Source organism: Saccopteryx leptura, chromosome 13 (genome assembly GCF_036850995.1).
Source record: "Saccopteryx leptura isolate mSacLep1 chromosome 13, mSacLep1_pri_phased_curated, whole genome shotgun sequence".
In the NCBI taxonomy this organism is placed as follows: domain Eukaryota; kingdom Metazoa; phylum Chordata; class Mammalia; order Chiroptera; family Emballonuridae; genus Saccopteryx; species Saccopteryx leptura.
In genome coordinates this window covers 37,721,883-37,745,954 of record NC_089515.1, presented here as the reverse complement: position 1 = coordinate 37,745,954, position 24,072 = coordinate 37,721,883, and the positions used below count along the sequence as shown (strand labels likewise).

The following is a 24,072-nucleotide window of genomic DNA, read 5'->3' as shown; positions in this document are numbered from 1 at the left end:
CTGGTCAAGGCACATACAAGAAATAAATACTACAAGTTTATACTTCCTGCTCCTCTCCCCATTTCTCTCTCTCCTTTCTCTGAAATCAATGAAAATTTTAAAAAAGACCACACACCCAATGAGAGAAGTGTAAACCCTAATGTAAGCTAAGAACTTTAGTTAACAATAATAATAATAATAAATGTAGCAATAGTGGTACATGAACTATAAAAAACGTACCACACTAATGCAAGATGTTAATAATAGAGGAAACTACGGGGGTGGAGGGGCTGGAGAAAGAATTATTGAAACTCTGTACTTTCTACTCAAGTTTTTGTAAACCTAAAACTGCTCTAAGAAATAAAGACTGTTAAACACATACACAAAATGAGATAACATTATACATGCACCAGATTGATAGAAAAATTTATCAGATTAGCTATATCAATGTTGGCAAGGATGCAGAGCAATGAGAACTGTCATACACAAGTGGAAGTGTAAATATAATTATTTTGGAAAACCACTTGGTATTATATAATAAAGTTAAAGACAGGCATTCCACGTGGCTTCTCCTAATGATATAACAACAGAAATGCATACACGAACGCACTGGAGCACACGTATGAGTGTGTTTTTGTAGGCATCCTTTGTAAAAACTTTCAATAGGAAAAGCCTGAGTGTCTATCAATATTACTAATTTGAATAGAGGAATAGAGTGGAACAATGAAAATGAAAGAATTACAGCTACAAGCACCCACACTGATAAATCTCACAAGCATGATAATGAGGGAAACTCCCCAAATTATACGAATAGTGGTGCTCAAAGCTCATGAATTTCACAGTTTAAACTGTATGATATAAATATGTACACATACATGGTAAATGTATACAGAAAAACAAGGACATGAAGTCCACAGAACATAAGATAGTGGTTATCTAGTTGGGTTGGGGGGGTGTGATCAGAGAGAGGAACATAGGATTGAGAGTGACTTCTAAAATATTGGCTACACAGGAAAGCCTGGGTTGAGAGGTCCAACGGAATGCTAGGCGCTGAACAATCACCTTGACAACAATTGACTCCCACCCCCGCCTGATTACACTGGAGGCCCTGACTGTCAGAGCCCTTCCCAGAGCCTTGCACTGAGTGGGGATAGAGTGGGGATTTCCCAGCTTTTTGAGCCTCTTACTCCCCAGGCAGAAGCAGTGGCAGCCTTGGGGCTGGATCGCCAGGCTGCTGGTTCGGGAGGGGGGGACTGGGAGAGAGAATCCACGAAGGCGAACTCTCTCGTCGTTAGACCCTGCAGACGCCGGCAGGCCTTGACTACCAACAAGACTAAGGCCAATTGTGTGACATTGCCATAGAACCCCATCAACTGCAAGTCCCTGCCTGGGTGTGGCGCAGGGGCAGGGCCTGGGGTGCAGAGTCGCCGACCGGGAAGAGGGAGAGAGGAGAAGGAGGAAGAGGTTGACATCTCAAAATCAGGAAAAATCCACAGACTTTGCAGCTTGTTCCACTGTTTGTTGGTTTTTTTTTTATTTGTAGTTGTTGTTTGTTCCTTCTATCTTATTGCCTTTATTTCCTCCACCTCAGCCCTTCTATTCTCTGCCCATCTTATGCTTCCCTTTTCTTGAACTACACTACCCATAAGTGTTACATTTTATTTCTCTCCTTCATCCTCACCCTCCTTTGGGGTTATACTCCAGGACACTTAATTCTCACTCTCTCCTCTTTTATTTTTTTTGCCTTATTTTGTTTTTTTCTCTTCCTTTTTTATTTCTTCCTTCGTTTTTCACTTTTTCTTATTTTTTCCTTTCTATTCGTTTTTTCTTTTCTTGTTTTACTTTCCTCCCATTTAATCCTCAATCACGAACAAATTAGTTAATTTGGGACTCAAGGGTTTTTTTTTGGCTTTGTTTTTCTTTTTCGGTTTTGTTTTTGTTTTTTTCTGGTTGGTTTGTTTTTGTGGCATTTTGGGTCCTCCCAACCCAAGGTCTCCATTGTATTTGGTCTTTGCTCCACTTAATACAACGTATTTTTACTTATTATTTTTATTTTTTCTTCTTGATTATTCCTTTTTTTTGTCCTTTTTTCTGGTTCCCTCTTGTCCCTCTCATTATATCTCTTGGTTGACCGTCACCCGCAGGCAGATCAACTTATGCTTGTCTAAGATTTTCTTCCCTTTTTTTTTTTTTTTTTTTTTTTTTTATTTATTTATTTATTTATTTTTTGCCCCCTTGAACTCTTCACCGCAAACCAGGCCCTCCATTATAGGCACGATATTTCCCTGAGGAGGGGAGAGGAGGGAAGGAGAACAAAGAAAAAAAAAAAAAAAAGGGGGAAATAATAAATTATTACTGCTTTTTTTTTTTTTTTTTTTTTTTTTTTTTTTTTGTGGGGTGTTTTACCGTTTGTTTTTTTTGTTTTTTTTTTTTTTTTTTTTTGTTTTTGTTTTTGTTTTTGTTTTTTGTTTTTTGTTTTTGTTTTTTACTTTTTACTCTTTATTAATTCTAATTAGTGCTATCAACAAGACCACCCGCAGATGCCAATAAGAAAGAGGAAATCGAATATTATGGATACAAAAGAAAGAGAGGTAACACAAATAGATGTGGAAAAATCTATGGAGAAAAGACTTAACATATTGGAAGCCTTGGAGCTAAATGACAGAGAATTTAAAATAGAAATCTTAAAAATACTCAGAGATATACAAGAAAACACGGAAAGGCAATATAGGGAGATCAGAAAACAACTCAATGAACACAAAGAATATATTACCAAGGAAATTGAAACTATAAAAACAAATCAAACAGAAATGAAAAACTCAATTCACGAGCTGAAAAACGAGGTAACAAGCTTAGCTAGCAGAACAACCCAGATTGAAGATAGGATTAGTGAAATAGAAGACAAACAACTTGAGGCACAACAGAGAGAAGAAGAAAGAGACTCAAAAATAATAAAAAATGAGAAAGCCCTACAGGAATTATCTGACTCCATCAGAAAGAATAACATAAGAATAATAGGTATATCAGAGGGAGAAGAGAAAGAAAATGGAATGGAGAATATACTCAAACAAATAATAGACGAGAACTTCCCAAGCCTGTGGAAAGAACTAAAGCCTCAAGTTCAAGAAGCAAACAGAACACCGAGTTTTCTTAACCCCAACAAACCCACTCCAAGGCACATCATAATAAAGATGACACAAACCAGTGACAAAGAAAAAATTCTCAAGGCAGCCAGGGAAAAGAAGAGTACAACATATAAAGGAAGGCCTATTAGATTATCATCAGATTTCTCAGCAGAAACTCTACAAGCTAGAAGAGAGTGGACCCCAATATTTAAGGCCCTGAAAGAGAGGAACTTTCAGCCAAGAATACTATACCCATCAAAGCTATCCTTCAAGTATGAAGGAGATATAAAAACATTCACAAATACAGAAAAGATGAGAGAATTTATCACGAGAAAGCCCCCACTCCAGGAAATACTAAAGGGGGTTTTCCAACCAGATTCAAAGAACAAAAGAAAACAACACCACAAGTAACAGCTCCACCAAGAACACAATAAAACCAAACTTAAACTGTGACAACAAAGGAAAAAAAAAAAGGGGGGGGAGAGAATGGAGATTAACAGTAGCAAAGGACGATGAAGTGCAGAAATACTTATAAGATAGGGTACTACAATGAATATGGTAGGTACCCTTTACATTACTTAATGGTAACCACCCTTGAAAAAACCACCACAAAAACACATGACTTAAAAAAGGTAGCAACAGAGGAAAGAAGTATGGAACACAAACAAACAGAAACAAATGATAGAAAAACAAAAGAGAAGAATCAAACTAGATACAAAACTAACAGAAAGCAATTTATAAAATGGTAGTAGGGAACCCACAAGTGTCAATAATTACACTAAATGTAAATGGATTAAACTTACCAATAAAAAGACACAGAGTAGCAGAATGGATTAAAAAACAAAATCCAACTATATGCTGCCTACAAGAAACACATCTAAGCAACAAGGATAAAAACAAATTCAAAGTGAAAGGCTGGAAAACAATACTCCAAGCAAACAACACCCAAAAAAAAGCAGGTGTAGCAATACTCATATCTGATAATGCTGACTACAAGACAGAAAAAGTACTCAGAGACAAAAATGGTCACTTCATAATGATTAAGGGGACACTGAATCAAGAAGACATAACAATCCTTAATATATATGCACCAAACCAAGGAGCACCAAAATATATAAGACAGCTACTTATTGACCTTAAAACAAAAACTAACAAAAATACAATCATACTTGGAGACCTCAATACTCCGCTGACGGCTCTAGATCGGTCATCCAAACAGAGAATCAATAAAGATATAGTGGCCTTGAACGAAATACTAGAACACCTGGATATGATAGACATCTACAGGACACTTCATCCCAAAGCGACAGAGTATACATTTTTCTCTAGTGTACATGGAACATTCTCAAGAATTGACCATATGTTGGGCCACAAAGACAATATCAGCAAATTTAGAAAAATTGAAATTGTACCAAGCATATTTTCTGATCATAAAGCCTTGAAACTAGAATTCAACGGCAAAAAAGAGTGGGAAAAACCCACAAAAATGTGGAAACTAAACAATATACTTCTAAAAAATGAATGGGTCAAAGAAGAAATAAGCGCAGAGATCAAAAGATACATACAGACAAATGAAAATGAAAATACGACATATCAGAATCTCTGGGATGCGGCAAAAGCAGTAATAAGAGGAAAGTTCATATCACTTCAGGCCTATATGAACAAACAAGAGAGAGCCGAAGTAAACCACTTAACTTCACACCTTAAGGAACTAGAAAAAGAAGAACAAAGACAACCCAAAACCAGCCGAAGAAAGGAGATAATAAAAATCAGAGCAGAAATAAATGAAATAGAGAACAGAAAAACTATAGAAAAAATCAATAAAACAAGGAGCTGGTTCTTTGAAAAGGTCAACAAAATTGACAAACCCTTGGCAAGACTCACCAAGGAAAAAAGGCACAGGACTCAAATAAATAAAATCCAAAATGAAAGAGGAGAGATCACCACAGACATCATAGATATACAAAGAATTATTGTAGAATACTATGAAAAATTATATGCCACCAAATACAACAATCTAGAAGAAATGGATAAATTCCTAGAACAATACAACCTTCCTAGACTGAGTCATGAAGAAGCAGAAAGCCTAAACAGACCAATCAGCAGGGAGGAAATAGAAAAAACTATTAAAAACCTCCCCAAAAATAAAAGTCCAGGCCCAGACGGTTATACTAGTGAATTCTATCAAACATTCAAAGAAGACTTGGTTCCTATTCTACTCAAAGTCTTCCAAAAAATTGAAGAAGAAGCAATACTTCCGAACACATTTTATGAGGCCAACATAACCCTCATACCAAAACCTGGCAAGGATGGCACAAAGAAAGAAAACTACAGACCAATATCTCTAATGAATACAGATGCTAAAATTCTAAACAAAATACTGGCAAACCGAATACAACAACATATTAAAAAAATAATACATCATGATCAAGTGGGATTCATCCCAGAATCTCAAGGATGGTTCAACATACGCAAAACGGTTAACGTAATACACCATATCAACAAAACAAAGAACAAAAACCACATGATCTTATCAATAGATGCAGAAAAGGCTTTTGATAAAATACAACACAATTTTATGTTTAAGACTCTCAACAAAATGGGTATAGAAGGAAAATATCTCAACATGATAAAGGCCATATATGATAAACCATCAGCTAACATCATATTAAATGGCACTAAACTGAAGGCTTTCCCCCTTAAATCAGGAACAAGACAGGGTTGTCCACTCTCTCCACTCTTATTTAACGTGGTGCTAGAAGTTCTGGCCAGAGCAATCAGACAAGACAAAGAAATAAAAGGCATCCATATTGGAAAAGAAGAAGTAAAGGTATCACTTTTTGCTGATGATATGATCCTATACATCGAAAACCCGAAGGACTCCACAAAAAGATTATTAGAAACAATAAACCAATACAGTAAGGTCGCAGGATACAAAATTAACATACAGAAGTCCATAGCCTTTCTCTATGCCAACAATGAAATATTAGAAAACGAACTCAAAAAAATAATCCCATTCACGATTGCAACAAAAAAAATAAAATACCTAGGAATAAACATAACAAAGAATGTAAAGGACCTATATAATGAAAATTACAAAGCATTGTTAAGGGAAATCGAAAAAGATACAATGAGATGGAAAAATATTCCTTGCTCTTGGATAGGAAGAATAAATATAATCAAAATGGCCATATTACCCAAAGCAATATACAAATTTAATGCAATTCCCATCAAAATTCCTATGAGATTTTTTAAAGAAATGGAACAAAAAATCATCAGATTTATATGGAACTATAAAAAACCCCGAATAGCCAAAACAATCCTAAGGAAAAAGAATGAAGCTGGGGGCATTACAATACCTGACTTTAAACTATATTATAGGGCCACAATAATCAAAACAGCATGGTATTGGCAGAAAAATAGACACTCAGACCAATGGAACAGAATAGAAAGCCCAGAAATAAAACCACATATATATGGTCAAATAATCTTTGATAAAGGGGCCAACAACACACAATGGAGAAAAGAAAGCCTCTTCAACAAATGGTGTTGGGAAAACTGGAAAGCCACATGCAAAAGAATGAAACTCGACTACAGCCTGTCCCCGTGTACTAAAATTAATTCAAAATGGATCAAAGACCTAAATATAAGACCTGAAACAATAAAGTACATAGAAGAAGACATAGGTACTAAACTCATGGACCTAGGTTTTAAAGAACATTTTATGAACTTGACTCCAATGGCAAGAGAAGTGAAGGCAAAGATAAATGAATGGGACTACATCAGAATAAAAAGTTTTTGCTCAGCAAGAGAAACTGATATAAAAATAAACAGACAGCCAACTAAATGGGAAATGATATTTTCAAACAACAGCTCCGATAAGGGCCTAATTTCCAAAATTTACAAAGAACTCATAAAACTCAACAACAAACAAACAAACAATCCAATAAAAAAATGGGAAGAAGACATGAATAGACACTTCTCCCAGGAAGAGATACAAATGGCCAACAGATATATGAAAAAATGCTCAGCTTCATTAGTTATTAGGGAAATGCAAATCAAAACTACAATGAGATACCACCTCACACCTGTTAGATTAGCTATGATCAACAAGACGGGTAATAGCAAATGTTGGAGAGGCTGTGGAGAAAAAGGAACCCTCATTCACTGTTGGTGGGACTGTAAGGTAGTACAACCATTATGGAGGAAAGTATGGTGGTTCCTCAAAAAACTGAAAATAGAACTACCTTATGACCCAGCAATCCCTCTACTGGGTATATACCCCCAAAACTCAGAAACATTGATACGTGAAGACACATGTAGCCCCATGTTCATTGCAGCACTGTTCACAGTGGCCAAGACATGGAAACAACCAAAAAGCCCTTCAATAGAAGACTGGATAAAGAAGATGTGGCACATATACACTATGGAATACTACTCAGCCATAAGAAACGATGACATCAGATCATTTACAGCAAAATGGTGGGATCTTGATAACATTATAAGGAGTGAAATAAGTAAATCAGAAAAAAAACAAGAACTACATGATTCCATACATTGGTGGAACATAAAAATGAGACTAAGAGACATGGACAAGAGTGTGGTGGTTACCAGGGGTGGGGGGAGGGAGGGCAGGGGGAGAATTAGGGGGAGGGGGAGGGGCACAGAGAACTAGACAGAGGGTGGCGAAGGACAATCTGACTTTGGGCGAGGGGTATGCAACATATTTAATGACAAAATAACCTAGACATGTTTTCTTTGAATATATGTACCCTGATTTATTAATGTCATCCCATTACCATTAATAAAAATTTATTAAAAAAAAAAAAAAAAAAAAATAAAAAAAAAAAAAAATAAAATATTGGCTACACAGCCTGACCAGGCAGTGGCGCAGTGGATAGAGTGTTGGACTGGGATGCGGAAGGACCCAGGTTCGAGACCCCAAGGTTGCTGCCTTGAGCGCGGGCTCATCTGGTTTGAGCAAAAGCTCACCAGCTTGGACTCAGGGTTGCTGGCTCAAGCAAGGGGTTACTCAGTCTGCTGAAGGCCTGCGGTTAAGGCACATATGAGAAAGCAATCAATGAACAACTAAGGTGTTGCAACGAAAAACTAATGATTGATGCTTCTCATCTCTCCGTTCCTGTCTGTCTGTCCCTGTCTATCCCTCTCTCTGACTCTCTCTCTGTCTCTGTAAAATAATAATAATAATAATAAAATAAATAAAAATAAAATATTGGCTACACAAGCCCTGGCAGGTTGGCTCACTGGTAGAGCGTTGGCCTGGTGTGCAGGAGTCCTGGGTTCAATTCCTGGCCAGGGCACACAGGAGAAGTGTCCATCTGCTTCTCCACCCCTCCCCCTCTCCTTCCTCTCTGACTCTCTCTTCCCCTCCCGCAGCTGAGGCTCCATTGGAGCAAAGTTGGCCCGGGCGCTGAGGATGGCTCCATGGCCTCTGCCTCAGACACTAGAATGGCTCTGGTCGCAACAGAGCAACGTCCCAGATGGGCAGAGCATCGCCTCCTGGTGGGCATGCCGGGTGGATCCCAGTCGGGTGCATGCGGGAGTCTGTCTGACTGCCTCCCCATTTCCAACTTCAGGAAAAAAAAAAAAAAAAGAGAGAGACTAAAAAAAGTAAAATATTGGCTACAGATTTTGCAGATGACATCCGAGTAATGGCAATGTGAGGGATACCCCTGATGTCTCCCCTTGAAATTTCAATAAATTGAACAGCTATGATGTAGTGAAAGAACCCCAGCTGGGCTCACAGGCATGCCTAGAAGATCTGCACATGGAATTGACTAAAGGAGCCCATCTGCTTCTCCACCCCTCCCCCTCTCCTTCCTCTCTGTCTCTCTGTTCATCCAGGTGGCTCCCGGATCCTCTTCCTCTGCTGCAGTTCAGAACAACTTCAGGAGCTGCCTGGCTGAGGGCTTCCTGAGCCCACAGGGAGGCAGACCTCTTTCCCGGTCCTCCCCGCCCAGTTGCCACAACAAATGGCAAAGGAGACAACCACAGGGGATGTGAAGCTGGCTGCCTTGACCCGTGTTCCCAAAACCTCCCTCAGTGTTGATCACTCGAGAGTCAGCTCCGTGCTCCTGACTGAGGCCCCTGCTTTCATTCTGCCCCCTTAGAATCTCTTCATCAAAGAAGGAGCCACAAAGGGGTTTGAGGGGAGGGTAAAAGTGTGGCTGGGTGGGAGGCTTGGGGAGATGGGAGGAGGTCATCACTCCTGGAGCCTTTACCTCATCAGGATGGATCTGGTTGCGGATGTGGTTTGTTTTGGACCCACATATAAAGTGAATATATAGCAATTTGCCCTTAAAAAAAGAATAAAATAAAATAAAATATTGGCAATGTTCTATTTCTTAATCTAGGTGGGAGTCACATAGAAAAAAGAAAAGAAAAAAAAGAGCAGACACTTTGAAAATGCAACTAGCTTATCTGTTTTTTTTAACTACTGGTCATCTGCATTCTTCCATTCAGGCATTATGAGTGCAGCCAAGTTAGAACATCAATAAACAAAGTTCCCGGGCCACAAGGGACAACCCCCTCACATGCTTTTACAGAACTATGTGAAATGCTCCACTCTCCACCTTCATAAATGGCCACAGGAGAGCTCTCAGGATGAACCAGCCTTGTAAAGTGAGGGTAGTTGGCAACAATGGAGGCACTAACAAGACTGTGGCAAACCTTGTTAAAAGCAAAGGGGTATGATCAGTTCTAAGCAGAAGTTTTCTTGGTGATTTAAGTATTTCTTATGCCAATAAGAAGAAATTTAGGAACTGTATTTAAGCAGATTGGTGGTATTAAGATATTTGAAGGAAAAAAATGTACATATAGAAAAAAGAGTGGGATTGAGGATGGATGGTAAATTGACAAAAAAAGTAACATAATAAAAAGGAAATCAGGCCCTGGCCGGTTGGCTCAGTGGTAGAGCATCGGCCTGGCATGCAGGAGTCCCGGGTTCGATTCCCAGCCAGGGCACACAGGTGAGGAGCCCATCTGCTTCTCTACCCCTCCCCCTCTCCTTTCTCTCTGTCTCTCTCTTCCCCTCCCACAGCCAAGGCTCCACTGGAGCAAAGTTTGCCCGGGCGCTGAGGATGGCTCTGTGGCCTCTGCCTCAGGAGCTAGAATGGCTCTGGTTGCAGTGGAGCAACACCCCAGATGGGCAGAGCATCGCTCCCTGGTGGGCATGCCGGGTGGATCCTGGTTGGGCGCATGCGGGAGTCTGTCTGACTGCCTCCCGATTTCCAGCTTCGGAAAAATACAAAAAAAAAAAAAAAAAAAAAAAAAGATTAAAAAAAAAAGATAAAAAAAAAAAATCAATGCCAAAATACAATAAAAGACTGTGCTCAGGCCCATTTTGACAGTGTACTGGAAACTAGCGGTTATTATCAATGCAATTCAAAGAAAAAAAGCATTCTAAAACAAAAATTATAAAGCATAACTATGTTTTTTCCCCCACCACAACATTGATGTTGGACAGACTCATAGATGCACAGAACATACTGATGGTTGCTAGAGGGGTAGAGGGTTGGGGGCTGGGTGAAAGAGGTGAAGGGATTGAGAAGTACAAACTGGCAGTGACAGAATAGTCACAGGGATGTTGAGTTCAGCACAGGGAGTATAGTCAGTAATATTGTAGTAACTATGTATGGTGTCAGGTGGGTACATGAAATATCAGGAGGATCATTTTGTAAATTATATAATTATCTAACCACTATTCTATACACTTGACACCAGTATAAAATATTGAATATCAACTATAATAGAAACGTTTAAAAGAATGTTTCTGACTGATTCTTAACATCTTTAATAGTGAACACACAGTTCTCAGGGCTAAGAAAATTTAGAGAAATGTGTTTTATTTCTCTCCTTCCCAATTCAACAGAAGAATAAGTCATTCTCTTAAGACAGTTGTGTTCAGCCTGACCAGGCAGTGGTGCAGTGGATAGAGCATCGGACTGGGATGTGGAGGACCCAGGTTTGAGACCTCCAGGTCACCAGCTTGAGCGTGAGCTCATCTGGTTTGAGCAAGGCTCACCAGCTTGAGCCCAAGGTCGCTGGCTCGAGCAAGGAGTCACTTGGTCTGCTGAAGGACCTCAGTCAAGGCACATATGAGAAAGCAATCAATGAACAACGAAGAAACCACAACGAAGAATTGATGTTTCTCATCTCTCTCCCTTCCTGTCTGTCTGTCCGTCCCTATCTGTCCCTCTCTCTGAATCTCTCTGTCTCTGCCACAAAAAAATAAAAGGACAGTTGTGTTCACAGCTGCACAGAGAAATCCACATAAAGGTTTCTTGCCCCAACTGTTCACATTCTCTATGCCACTGAGTACAGGAAAAGCCAAGGTCAGCCCACTCTCTGATCCCACTTCTTCCTCACTCCTTCAGGAGTTTGGATTCTGGGAGGGAAGCCAGTCCATCAGTGTAAAGCTACATCAAAATGTAAAAGATAAGAACCACAGACTTACAGAGCCCTGGAAGAAACCCTAGGAATCAACACAGTCATGAATGCATGGTTACCTGGCACCCACCGGCCAAATACAGCTCTCCAACATGTTTTGTTTGCCCTCCAGGACAGTGGTGGGATTCAAATAATTTAACAACTGGTTCTCCACCCTAATGACGATTTTAAGTATAAAAAAATATACCGAAAGCTAGTTTTATTATTTCATACATTTAATACTTAAATAAGAACAATAAAAGAAGTACACAAAACTAGATTATAAGTTTTATAATATTAATAAAAATATTAAATAACACCTGACAAAAAAACAATAAAACTGTTATTTAAAATATTTCCATATTGCTTCTTGATTGATGTCTTCACTTGCAATTTTTTTCACCCATGGACAGAATGAACGTTATAACGGGCTCTTAGAATATTCTGTTGCTCAGATAAACGTGATAGAAGAGTAAGGAATGTAAATCTGTGATTTCCGCCTGACCAGGCCGTGGCGCAGTGAATAGAGTGTCAGACTGGGATGCAGAGGACCCAGGTTCGAGACCCTGAGGTCACCAGCTTGAGCACAGGCTCATCTGGCTTGAGCAAAGCTCATCAGCTTGGACTCAAGGTCGCTGGCTTGAGCAAGGGGTTACACAGTCTGCTGTAGCCCCCCCCATCAAGGCACATATGAAAAAGCAATCAATGAACAACTAAAGTGCCACAACGAAAAACTGATGATTGATGCTTCTCATCTCTTTCCGTTCCTGTCTGTCTGTCCCTATCTATCCCTCTCTCTGACTCTCTCTCTCTATCTCTGTAAAACAAACAAACAAACAAATAAATAAACAAATAAAAATCTGGAGATTCTGAAAACTCAATCCTGCCTGGCAAAATAGTTATTATCTGACTTCCCCCCAATACAGTTCAAGACACTCAGCAAAGTGATACACAGAGGTGACAGTAAGTTGAACCAGCTGTGAGATGAGAGTAGAGACCAGTGGGCCCTTTACTACACAAACTTGGAGACACATAGATCGGCCATTCTCCAGAGGTTGTCCAACTTGCCAACACCTTTGTCCCTAATACAGCAGCCTAGTCATACAAGCCGCAGAGTAATCCATTTACGTGGAGCCTGGCCTACCTGCATGGAGCCCAGGCATTCAGATCCATGGGGCTGGGGGCACAGCTCCAGGGTCCCTCGTGGTCCTAAGCTTGCAACTCCCCTGTACTTGCTGGATAGGAAGTAAACTCTTTATGTGGCTGCAACTGAATGTCAGGAGCTCTAGCACTGACTCCCCAGGAGGTCCTGAGCCTTTGTAAGGCACAGAGGGAGGAGAAGTGATTTTATTAAGAGCGTGTTGCCCTTAATTAAAGAAGACCCTTTCTAAAAAGATATAAACTAACATTTTCTTGTTGAGATCAAACCATATTTTATTTATGTATGTTAATTATGTGTTTATTTTCCCAAAATTGTATCAGGGCACACAGACTACATAAGATCAAGTTAGAAGTAGGTATAATTTTCTGTACTATTTGAAAATTTAACAAGAAATAAGTATTACCATTATTACTATTAAAAAAAAAGGTGACATTTCTAGTTCAATTGATTGAGTAGATTACATTAGCTATAGCCTCTCATTCATACATGACCGCCTGAGTATAATTACTGACAAGGGAAGTTGTTCCAGATATAGTTGTGTAAACAAAGTTACTTGCAAAATTTTGTATGGCCTATATACTTTATTTTTATCAAATATATGTAATATGTAAAATATCTTCAAAACATCTGGAACATTATATTTTAAGAGGTTAACATATACAAAGGAAAGAATAAGGCAAAGGTATAAAATGGAACTACGAAGGATGTTAACACAGATAAAATCAATCCACTCCTACAGGGGAGTGCCACAAAACTTGGCTTTAAAATTTCCAGCACATAGACTACTAAAGGAAACCCAAGTGACTACATAATTTGTAATGTCTATAAGGTAAGGACAAACCAGTTAGCCTAAAGCCAGAAAAATTTTTTAACTATCAGCATCACTGAGGCCCTGGCCAGTTGGCTCAGCAACAGAGCATCAGCCCAGTGTGTGGAAGTCCCAGGTTTGATTCCTAGTCAAGGCACAGAGGAGAAGAGACCATATGCTTATCCACCCATCCTCCTCCCCCTTCTTTCTCTCTGTCTGTCTATCTGTCTCTCTCTCTCCCCCTCCTACAGCCATGGCTCATTCGAGCAAGTTGGCCCCCGGTACTGAGGATGGCACCATGGCCTCACCTCAGGCACTAAAATAGCTTGGTTGCCAAGCAACAGAGCAATGGCCCAGATGGGAAGAGTATTGCCTGGTAGGAGGTTTACTGGGTAGATCCCACTCAGGGTGCATGCAGGAGTCTGTCTTTCTGCCTCCCCACCTCTCAGTTAATAAAATAAAATAAAATAAATTAAAAAAAATAAACTATCAGCAGCAGTTTACAGATAGAGAAATGGAGGCACACAGAAGGTCACACAGGTATTTAAACCATGCCTGGAGGGTTGGCTCCAGAGTCCCTACAAATTCAACTTGAGGCTGGAATTCAGACCGAGCCACTTATCCCCACTGCACTGCCTCCTCAGTTGCTCAGAGGGGAAACTATGGTGTAAGATGAACATCCTGAATAGCCTTCTTAAAGCAGGACCAGTAACACATTTTGGAGGGCTTTCTAGATTGGACTATAAATGTAAAGTTAGGTGGACGCAGCACTGTTGACCAAACTACATCGCTCTACTGCTTAAAACCCTCCAATAGTTTCCTCACTGCACTGAGAATACCGCCTTACCTCCTTGATAACCCAGAAGACCTTGAATGATCTGACCCCCTTCAAATTTTCAAATATCAACCACTTATGACTCATCCCCCTAGTCATGATAGAGCAGCTTCCCAAACCTTCTTTCTGTTCTCTAAACATGTCAAACTATTTCTGTCTCAGGGCCTTTGCACTTGCTCTTAGGAATGCCTCCCCCCTCAACCCCATTTTCACACAGCTGGCTCTTTCTTATCTTTTAGACCTCAGGTCATGTGTCTCTTTCTAAGTAAAAGATCCCTTCCCCTCTATAATAATTTATGATGTCCCCTGAGCCCCCAACTCTCTATTAAATTGAGCTGTTTCATTTTATTCCAGCACATTTATCACCATTTGAAATTGTCTCATTTATTATCTATCTATTGTCTTCACTACAAAACTGTTAGCTCCATAAGAGGGAATCTTGTGTCTTCACTGCTAGATTCCCAGCACCCAGAACATGCCTAACATATAGCAGGCTCCTGATAAATATTCACTGAAACTGAAAAATTAATTGCCTCGTACATTAAAGACAACTTGATCCCTATCATGTTGCTTTTCATTTCAGTTATGCAGGTTAGCTACTCACACGACCCAGATTCATATCTACCTGGAAGCCCTGCCTCAGTCCGGGCAGCCTAGGGAGCATACAGCCTGCAGAACTACCACCTGACACTGGAACTCAGCCTAAAGGGATGCCCACAGGCCCTGGCCGGCTGGCTCAGTGGTAGAGCGTCGACCTGGCGTGCGGAACTCCCGGGTTCGATTCCCAGCCAGGGCACACAGGAGAAGCGCCCATCTGCTTCTCCACCCCTCCTCCTCTCCTTCCTCTCTGTCTCTCTCTTCCCTTCCCGCAGCCGAGGCTCCATTGGAGTAAAGATGGCCCGGGCGCTGGGGATGGCTCCTTGGCCTCTGCCCCAGGCGCTAGAGTGGCTCTGGTCGCAGCAGAGCGACGCCCCAGAGGGGCAGAGCATCGCCCCCTGGTGGGCAGAGCATCACCCCCTGGTGGGCGTGCCGGGTGGATCCCGGTTGGGTGCATGCGGGAGTCTGTCTGACTGTCTCTCCCTGTTTCCAGCTTCAGAAAAAATAATAATAATAAAAAAAAAAAAAAAAAAAAAGGGATGCCCACAGAAATACTACTGCTACCACTGACAACTAGATCCTGTACACATTCTCCAGCTGATGGGCACGAATCCTGAGCAGAATTCAGCCACTTGCCCAGGAGTTTGCAGCATCTCAGAGCCATGCACTGGAAAGCTGTCAAAAATGTGTCAATGCCTGACCTGTGGTGGCGCAGTGGATAAAGTGTCAACCTGGAAATGCTGAGGTCGCAGGTTCAAAACCCTAGGCTTGCCTGGTAAAGGCACATATGGGAGTTGATGCTTCCAGCTCCTCCCCCTTCTCTCTCTCTGTCTCTCTCCTCTCTCTCCCTCTCTGACTCTCTCTCTCCCTCTCTCTCTCCTCTCTAAAAATGAATAAATAAAATTAAAAAAATTAAAAAAAAATGTGTCAAGTGTCTCGACCAGCCCTCGGGATTATAGAAGCAAATAAACATGTCATCCCAGCTGCACATTTTGCCAGGCAACAATAAAGTCAATACCCCTGCCATCAGGTGCCTGCAGTTAAGTTTCCAGCTGCCAAATCATACTGGTTGCCCCCAGACTGAGGCCAACATGATGCTTACAACTATTAATTTGGCAGAGGACCAAGAATCCCCGACTTCCTATCAACTAGGCCTCCATCTGTCCAAAGAAACCAGCAGTCAGCCTGCTCTTAGATCTTTATCAAAGACTGGATAAGGAGCAACAGTGCCAGGTGAAGTTTACGGGAAACTTGTGTTCTACCCACAATCAAAACTACAATCTGAGGTCAAGGGCAGGGGCTTCTATTTGGTAATAAGTGCCAAGTCATACCAGACAAGCACTTAGTTCATTTTTCTCTGGTGAATGTTCTCAAAAGCAGCCCCGTGTTGTTCAAAGGTCAGGATCAAAGAGGATAAAACAATACATTCTTCATATAACAAATCTTATTAAATTTTAAATCTATCAAACAACTTATTTCTCACATAACTGGTTTTTACTGTTTCTTTCTCTCTCTCTCTCTCTCTCTATATATATATATATACACACACATACATATATATACATAAAAAGTAATATATATATATTACTTTCCTTTGATATAAAATATGCCCTACTAGAGTGGTAGGTCCTTGATTCATCTCATTATGTAAATGTAGACTTGTTTGATTTAAAAAATAATTTTAAAATAAAGTGGTGACTTGCTTGAGCAAAAAAAAAAATCACAATTAATGTAATGCTATCTAATCCATAGTTGCCATCCCAATCCCACTTAGAATTTTATAAGACTCTGTAAAACCCCATTAACCTGTGAAGGGCCTCTCTTAACGACTCGCTGCCTCCTCTGTGCTGATTCAGAACGATGAAGTGGGTAAGACATGGAGTGAGCTCACACCATGGTGACAGAGAAGAGGGAAGCTCCAGTGAGTCCCTGCAGCCCGTGGATTTGTGGATGGATTTGTGGCTGTGCCTGAAGAAAGAAGAGTCATGAACAAGCGAATCATAGACAATAACCTGAAAACGTCCCAGGACCAGGTGGGTGAGGCAGGGTGGGTGTGTTCAAAGCGATGGGGAGGCAAGCCCATGATCCAGATCAGATTGAAGAGCCGGAGGAAAGGTGTTGGCAGTGGCATCTGAAATCGTCCCCATATAAATCTGGGCCAGTAAAAACCTCCCTGGCTGGGGCCACAGTGATGGAAATGATGGCAGGCCTCCGACAGGGCTGTGCAGGATGACAGGACAGCATGCCATGAGGCTGGGAGCAAGAGAGGAAGCTGAGAGAAAGCCAAAACCCCAAATTACCCACTGCTTCTCTTGTGAGAAGTCTGTGTGTGAGGAGAAATGTTGAGATGAAATGAATGGCAGCATCTCACCCAGATGTAATATGATTAAGGGATGGAATTGCTCTTGTGCCTCTCCCATAGCAACTTGGCCTCAGCTTCAACTCTTTCCATCTCTGGGAGGCCCCAAATTTAATCAGATCTTAACTGCTTTGTCTCTTAGCTGCATGAAACCAGCAAAAGTCCCAACAGCTCAAGCTTAGATCATTCCAGCCGTATCCTTGACTTTGCTTCAAATTCCTGGCCTTCAAACTAGGCAGCAAGAATCATCATGTCAAAACAAAACAAACCACAAAAAAAGGCTCCCATGAAAGGTCACTGATCATTGATTCAAAGAGTCAGTCATGTGTAGAGGCCCTTAACTAATGTTTTTGCTTATCACCTGTTCCCTAGTTCATCACTCCCTTTATCCTTAAGAAACAAACATATTGTGTAACCCACCCTTTCAACCTACACATGATCAAATATAGTAACTAAAAGAATAAACTTGACAACCCTTTTCTTCTTTTTCCAGAAAAGTAGCAATTTGCTCCATTAAAGGATTTCTTTCAGCTCTTTCTGAACTGGTGCATGTGCAATCTTGACTGCATTTTTTTTTTTAATTTTATTTTTTAGATTTTATTTATTCATTTGAGAGAGAGGAGAGAGACAGAGAGAGCGAGAGAGAAGGGGGAGGACAGGAAGCATCAACTCTCATATGTGCCTTGACCAGGCAAGCCCAGGGTTTTGAACCAGCAACCTCAGCGTTCCAGGTCAACGCTTCATCTGCTGCGCCACCACAGGTCAGGCTTGACTGCTTTTCGGGCTAACATAGACACTTGTTATGAGTCTTAACACTCTTTGGAAAATTACAGAATATATCATTTTACAAAATAGAAAATAAAGGACCCTTCCCATTCATCTGTAATCAACTAAGATGACCAGCCATAACCTTGTCGAGTAAACAGACTCAAAATGGAGATTTCTTTGTACTAAAAATCAAAATAGAGGAGGAAGGTGGACTAAGGTACCTACAAGCCACATGCTGGTTACAAGGTTAGCTGCAGTCTAATTTCCTGCCAAGGAGCTCTGTTTCAGCTTCACTGGACAGAGGAACGTGAGGCAGCTGGGCCTCAAATCCTGGAGCATCTGGGGACGGCCTCAGCATGGAGAGTGGCAACATGACAGGCACAACTCGAGTCCAAACTCAACCAGACTGAGTTCCCACGTGCGTGCTGCCCAGCCGGGGCACACCGGAGGTACCCTTAGCCTCTGAACTGATACAACATGATTTAGAGTCTCAAATCTTTTTAATTGTACATATTATACGTGCTTACTGCAGAACAAAAGAGGGAATAAGAGCAAAAAGACAATAATACAAATCATCTACACCCTGTCACCCAATAAGCACTGTTTTTATTTGGAGTAAATAGTTTGGACAATTTTTTTCTGTATCATATGTGTATGGAAATGCTCTTCCTAAAAACAAAACTGAGAATTTACACCCATCACAATGGCTATTATAAAAAGCAAAAGTAAAAAAAAAAAGCAAAAACAGAAAATAAGGGTTGGCAAGAATGTGCAGAAATTAGAACACCTGTACACTGCTGCTGGTGGGAATGGAGATGGTGCAGCCACTATGGAAAACAGTATAGCCGTTCCTCAAAAAGTAGAATTACTACTATATGATCCAGTAATTCCACTTCTAAGTTCATACCCCAAAGCACTGAAAACCAAAACTTGAACATACATTTGCATATCCATGTTCATAGCAGCATTATGCAAAAGATAGAAGTAACTCAAGTGTCCACATGAGTAAATAAATAAAATGTGGTATCCACATAATGGAATATTATTTTGCCTTTAAAAAGTAAGGAAATTCTGGCCCTGGCCGGTTGGCTCAGCGGTAGAGCGTCGGCCTGGCGTGCAGGAGTCCCGGGTTCGATTCCCGGCCAGGGCACACAGGAGAGGCGCCCATCTGCTTCTCCACCCCTCCCCCTCTCCTTCCTCTCTGTCTCTCTCTTCCCCTCCCGCAGCTGAGGCTCCATTGGAGCAAAGATGGCCTGGGCGCTGGGGATGGCTCTGTGGCCTCTGCCTCAAGCGCTAGAATGGCTCTGGACGCAACAGAGCAACGCCCCAGAGGGGCAGAACATCGCCCCCTGGTGGGCATGCCGGGTGGATCCCGGTAGGGCGCATGCGGAAGTCTGTCTGACTGCCTCCCCGTTTCCAGCTTCAGAAAAATGAAAAAAAAAAAAAAAAGTAAGGAAATTCTGACGTTACATGGATGAACCTTGAATACATTATACTAAGTGAAATAATCCAGTCATAAAGGGACAAATATTATATGATTCTACTTACATGAGATATCTAGAGCAGGGGTCCCCAAACTACCGCCCGCTGGCCGCATGCAGCCCCCTGAGGCCATTTATCCGCCCCTCGCTGCACTTCCGGAAGGGGCACCTCTTTCATTGGTGGTCAGTGAGACGCAAAGCCCAGCATCGCTCACGTACAGTACTACTTCCGGTGACGCGGGACGCATGCGTCACGGCTCCGGAAGTGTGTCATATCACTTGTTACGGCTAGCAGTGACAGATATGGAACCGGACATTGATCATCTCATTAGCCAAAAGCAGGCCCATAGTTCCCATTGAAATACTGGTCAGTTTGTTGATTTAAATTTACTTGTTCTTTATTTTAAATATTGTATTTGTTCCCGTTTTGTTTTTTTACTTTAAAATAAGATATGTGCAGTGTGCATAAGGATTTGTTCATAGTTTTTTTTTATAGTCCGGCCCTCCAATGGTCTGAGAGACAGTGAACTGGCCCCCTGTGTAAAAAGTTTGGGGACCCCTGACCTAGAATATTCAAATTCATAGAGACAGGTAGTAGAACAGTGGTTGCCAGGGGCTAGGGGGAGGGAGAATAGGGACTCATTATCTAATGTGTATGGAATTTCAGTTTGAGAAGATTAGAAAGGTTTTGGAGATGGATGGTAGTGATGGCTGAGCAACAATGTGCATGTACTTAATGTCACAGAACTGCATTCTACATTATACATATTTTGCCACAATTTAAAAATAAAGCTGTAATCATTCTATCTGCAATTTACTCTTTGCATTTAATATGTATGACCTGGGAGGACTTCAGGTCCCTCCAGTGGGAAATTCCCCAGGCCGGGAAAGCTGAGGCCCTGGCGTGGCGTGCTGCCTCCTGTCTCAGAGCAACACGCTGACACACAGGAGAAGGCAGCAGCTCCTGGGCGCGTGCAAAGAAACTCCAGGAACCTCAGCCACAGGCATTCACATCCCTAATACCCATCAATTTACTAAAAACGGTCACCAGGGCACTGAAGACTGGACAGAACAGAGAGATTCAAAAGGCTCTATTCCCTGCCTGCGTCCGGCATTTTCTCTCCCCGAATGATTGGTTTTGCCTCACTGTGCAGGCCCAGCAAAGTTCTGGCTGTTGAAAGTGAAGATAAGTGCAGTCATGAATGCTTGTTATCCCCGTTTTTCCCACGTGGTTTCCCAAGTCCCAGCTCCCAGGCGTGTTATTCTAGTGACCTCATCAGGGTCACACTGCAGAAAGCCAGGCCTGTGAGAGTACTGCTCCCTGTGGACGCGTCCTGGGGAGTTCCCAGCTCAAGACACTGCTTGGCTCTACGGCCCTGCTATGGAGTCCACTGACCGGGCGGTCATACACCACATTAAGTCACCATTGATTACCTGCAGAAAGTCATCCAATCAGTGCAAAGACAGACAGGATTGTTCACAATGCTTTCTTTCCAATCAAACAGCAAGACTATAATAGAATGAAATAAACCAGATGTTGCCTTGTAGAGCTAATCATATTTTATAATTATGGTTATTTGGCAAATTAAGGTAACAGAGCAAGCAGAATGCCAAAAATAATCTCCTTTTACTTATAAGTAGAAGATTCTTGCTTACCCAGAAAACAGGTATACAGAAATAATAGCTAACAAAGTTGAAATTTGTGTAATTTATTCACAAGAACAGACCAATGTTTTGATCAACTTTTACTCTAGAGGTCATTCTAACTGGTTTAGTTATTTGTTTTTCAATAAATGTGAACTCTGAGAGGGCAAGGCTTGCTGTTCACGGGTGTCTCCCGCAACAAGGACAGAACTCTCTGTTGAAGGGTGAGAGAATAAACCTTTCTACGCTCTCTCGATTTGGCCATGGCCCCGTCTCCACCTCTCATGTCACAACTCAGCTATTCCACACTTGAGCCCCCAAAGACATTTGAATTTGCAACCCCTGGTTTAAATGCTGTGACTGACCATTTACTTGTAAATGGATACTCTAAATAACTGTTAAGATTTCTTGTAGAAATATCAATATGCTCTCTGTGATCTGTGTTCCCGGGTATCTGCTTAGCGAGCACCCTGTTTTTCTCTGCCGAGATAAACCTCTTGTTTCCTACCAGAGAGCAAACTCTTCCAGACCTGTTGTCAGAGCAGACTGGTTGAATAGAGCTGGAAAGGGAAATTTTAGCTCATTGCTTAGCCTTCAGCATTCGAAGGCTCTCGAACTGAACTCCACCTGGACAGGGTCAGAGTCTGAGTAATTGTTTTAATCTCCTCATATTACTGAACACGTTGCAGGAACTAGGTGACAGTCATTTCCCATTGGAACTGCCGCACTTCTTTGGGATTAACATTCTGTACAAATTACAGCAGTTTTGTGGCCAATCTGGTATTTCCAAAAAGGGCCAGGAATCCAGTAAATCCATGATAGGCGAACTGTAATCTTGCCAAGGCATAATTTAAAAACACACATACACACAAATGTTTAAAAGCCATATTTTATTTTTTTTATTAAAAATAAATATAGCTTGCCTGACCTGTGGTGGCACAGTGGATCAAGTGTCTACCTGGAATGCTGAGGTCACCGGTTCTGCCGGTTCAAAACCACAGGCTTGCCTGGTCAAGGCACATATAGGAGTTGATGCTTCCTGCTCCTCCCTCCTTCTCTCTAGCTCTCTCTCCCCCCTCTCTGAAAAGGAATAAATAAAATCTTTTTTTTTAAAAAAAGAATATAGCTTATTGAGTGCTATTGGGGAAAGGGGAGATCAGAAATGTACATTCTTATAACCTAAAACAACAAAAGACTATCACTCCTTTTAAATCAAGAAGTATTGCCTGATCAGGTGGTGGTGCAGTGGATAGAGCATCAGACTGGGATGTGAAGGACCCAGGTTTGAAACCTAGAGGTCGCCGGCTTGAGCGCAGGCTCATCCAGCTTGAGTGTGGACTCACCAGCTTGAGGGCAGGGTCGCTGGCTTGAGCATGGGACCATAAACATGACCTCATGGTCGCTGACTTGAGCTCAAGGTCGCTGGCTTGAGCAAGGGGTCACTTGGTCTGCTGTAGCCCCCCCCCCCCCATTCAAGGCACATATGAGAAGGCAGTCAATGAACAACTAAGGTAATGCAATGAAGACCTGATGCTTCTCATCTCTCTCTCTTTCTGTCTGTCTGTCCCTATCTGTCCCCCACATTCTGTCACAAAATTAAAAAATTTAAAAAAAAGAAGTATCTGTCCAGGCATATCTGGGAGAAATAACCACAAAGGGGCAGTTGGGCAGTTTTCTGATCTTTACCATCCGCAAAGTGAGTTATCAAGCAACAGCCATTCTCCAAACAACTCTTCGAAAGACGGATCAGCACATTCCCATAATTCCAAAATAACAAAGTATAAGTTAGCCCACCGACTTAAAAACAGTCTTTCAAGAAAAATAAAAAGCTAAGAAACACTAGTATATAAAATATATACATCTAATGCCAATGACATCTTATTTTAGAAACATTAAAATGAGGAGGAAAAATGGTGCACCTTAGATTTGGAGAAGCTGAGACTAGACTCTTCTAAACTTGAAGCAACTTGCCCAAAGTCAGTCTGATGCTGCACCTGCAGAACTTGGGCCTGGACAACTTCATTTCATCCATACAACAGAAGCTGGGTACCAACAAGGGCAGAGGTGAGCAAGGGCAGCCCCTGGCCCTCGCCCCAACCTCTGCACCACCGGGAGGGCTCTGCTCTCTGCTTGGCCGGGCAAGCCAGAGCAGCACAAACAGCTCTCCCTTCCCTTAGGACACTCTGTTGCTGTTAAACCTGGGAGTATCCTGGTTCCCAGAGCCCAGCACGCCATGACCCTCAGCAGGTCGGCCCTGGAGAGGACAGCACATCCCTGACCCAGCCTCTGCCCTCACAGCTGCTCTGTCTGGCTGGAGACAGGCATACCTGAGGTTTCCTCAGGCGATTTGTACATGCAAAGTAGGTGGCCTGTGAGCAGGGTCAGCCTGAGGTGTGGGAGAAGGTGAGGAGAGCAGGATGGTTTGTTTCCTTCTGTAAAGTCTGAATTATTTTAAAGGTCATTTTGAAAACTCAAATCTGGGAAAAGAAATGAAATAAAGAACAAATGCAACTTGAATGTAGAAAGATTATGGTTGAAATGCAGGCTTTCCCATTCACTGGCTGTGTAACCAGGTAGAAGGAGACTTCCAGGCCTCCATTTTCTACCTACTTCGTCAGGTAATTCTGGGGTCTGCCCCAAACACCTTAGTTGCTGACACAGCGCTCTCTCTACTTCCCTCAGAGTCCTGGTAACACTGTGTGGTCAGTCTGTCCATGCCCCCCCCCCAAAAAAGAGATGGTCCCCTCTTTTACTTTTGCCTATTACCATACCTGACCCATTAGCATTTAAAATGATCTGAGAAGGCCCTGGCCAGTTGGCTCAGTGGTAGAGTGTCAACCTGGTGTGTGAATATCCTGGGTTTGAT

At 41.8% G+C, this 24,072-nt stretch overlaps 1 protein-coding gene across 3 annotated transcripts in view; it reads right to left on the bottom strand.

The window, feature by feature from the left end:
* Positions 1-24,072, bottom strand: part of SLC16A12 (solute carrier family 16 member 12) — a 104,547-nt gene that overhangs the window by 52,043 nt on the left and 28,432 nt on the right. The window contains exon 1 of one of the 3 annotated variants that reach the window (XM_066355806.1): positions 23,126-23,367. The exons of the other annotated variants lie outside the window; for them this stretch is intronic. The gene's annotated coding sequence lies outside the window, so the exon portion shown is untranslated. Of the gene's footprint in view, positions 1-23,125; positions 23,368-24,072 lie in introns of those variants that run through there. 3 annotated transcript variants of the gene reach the window in all.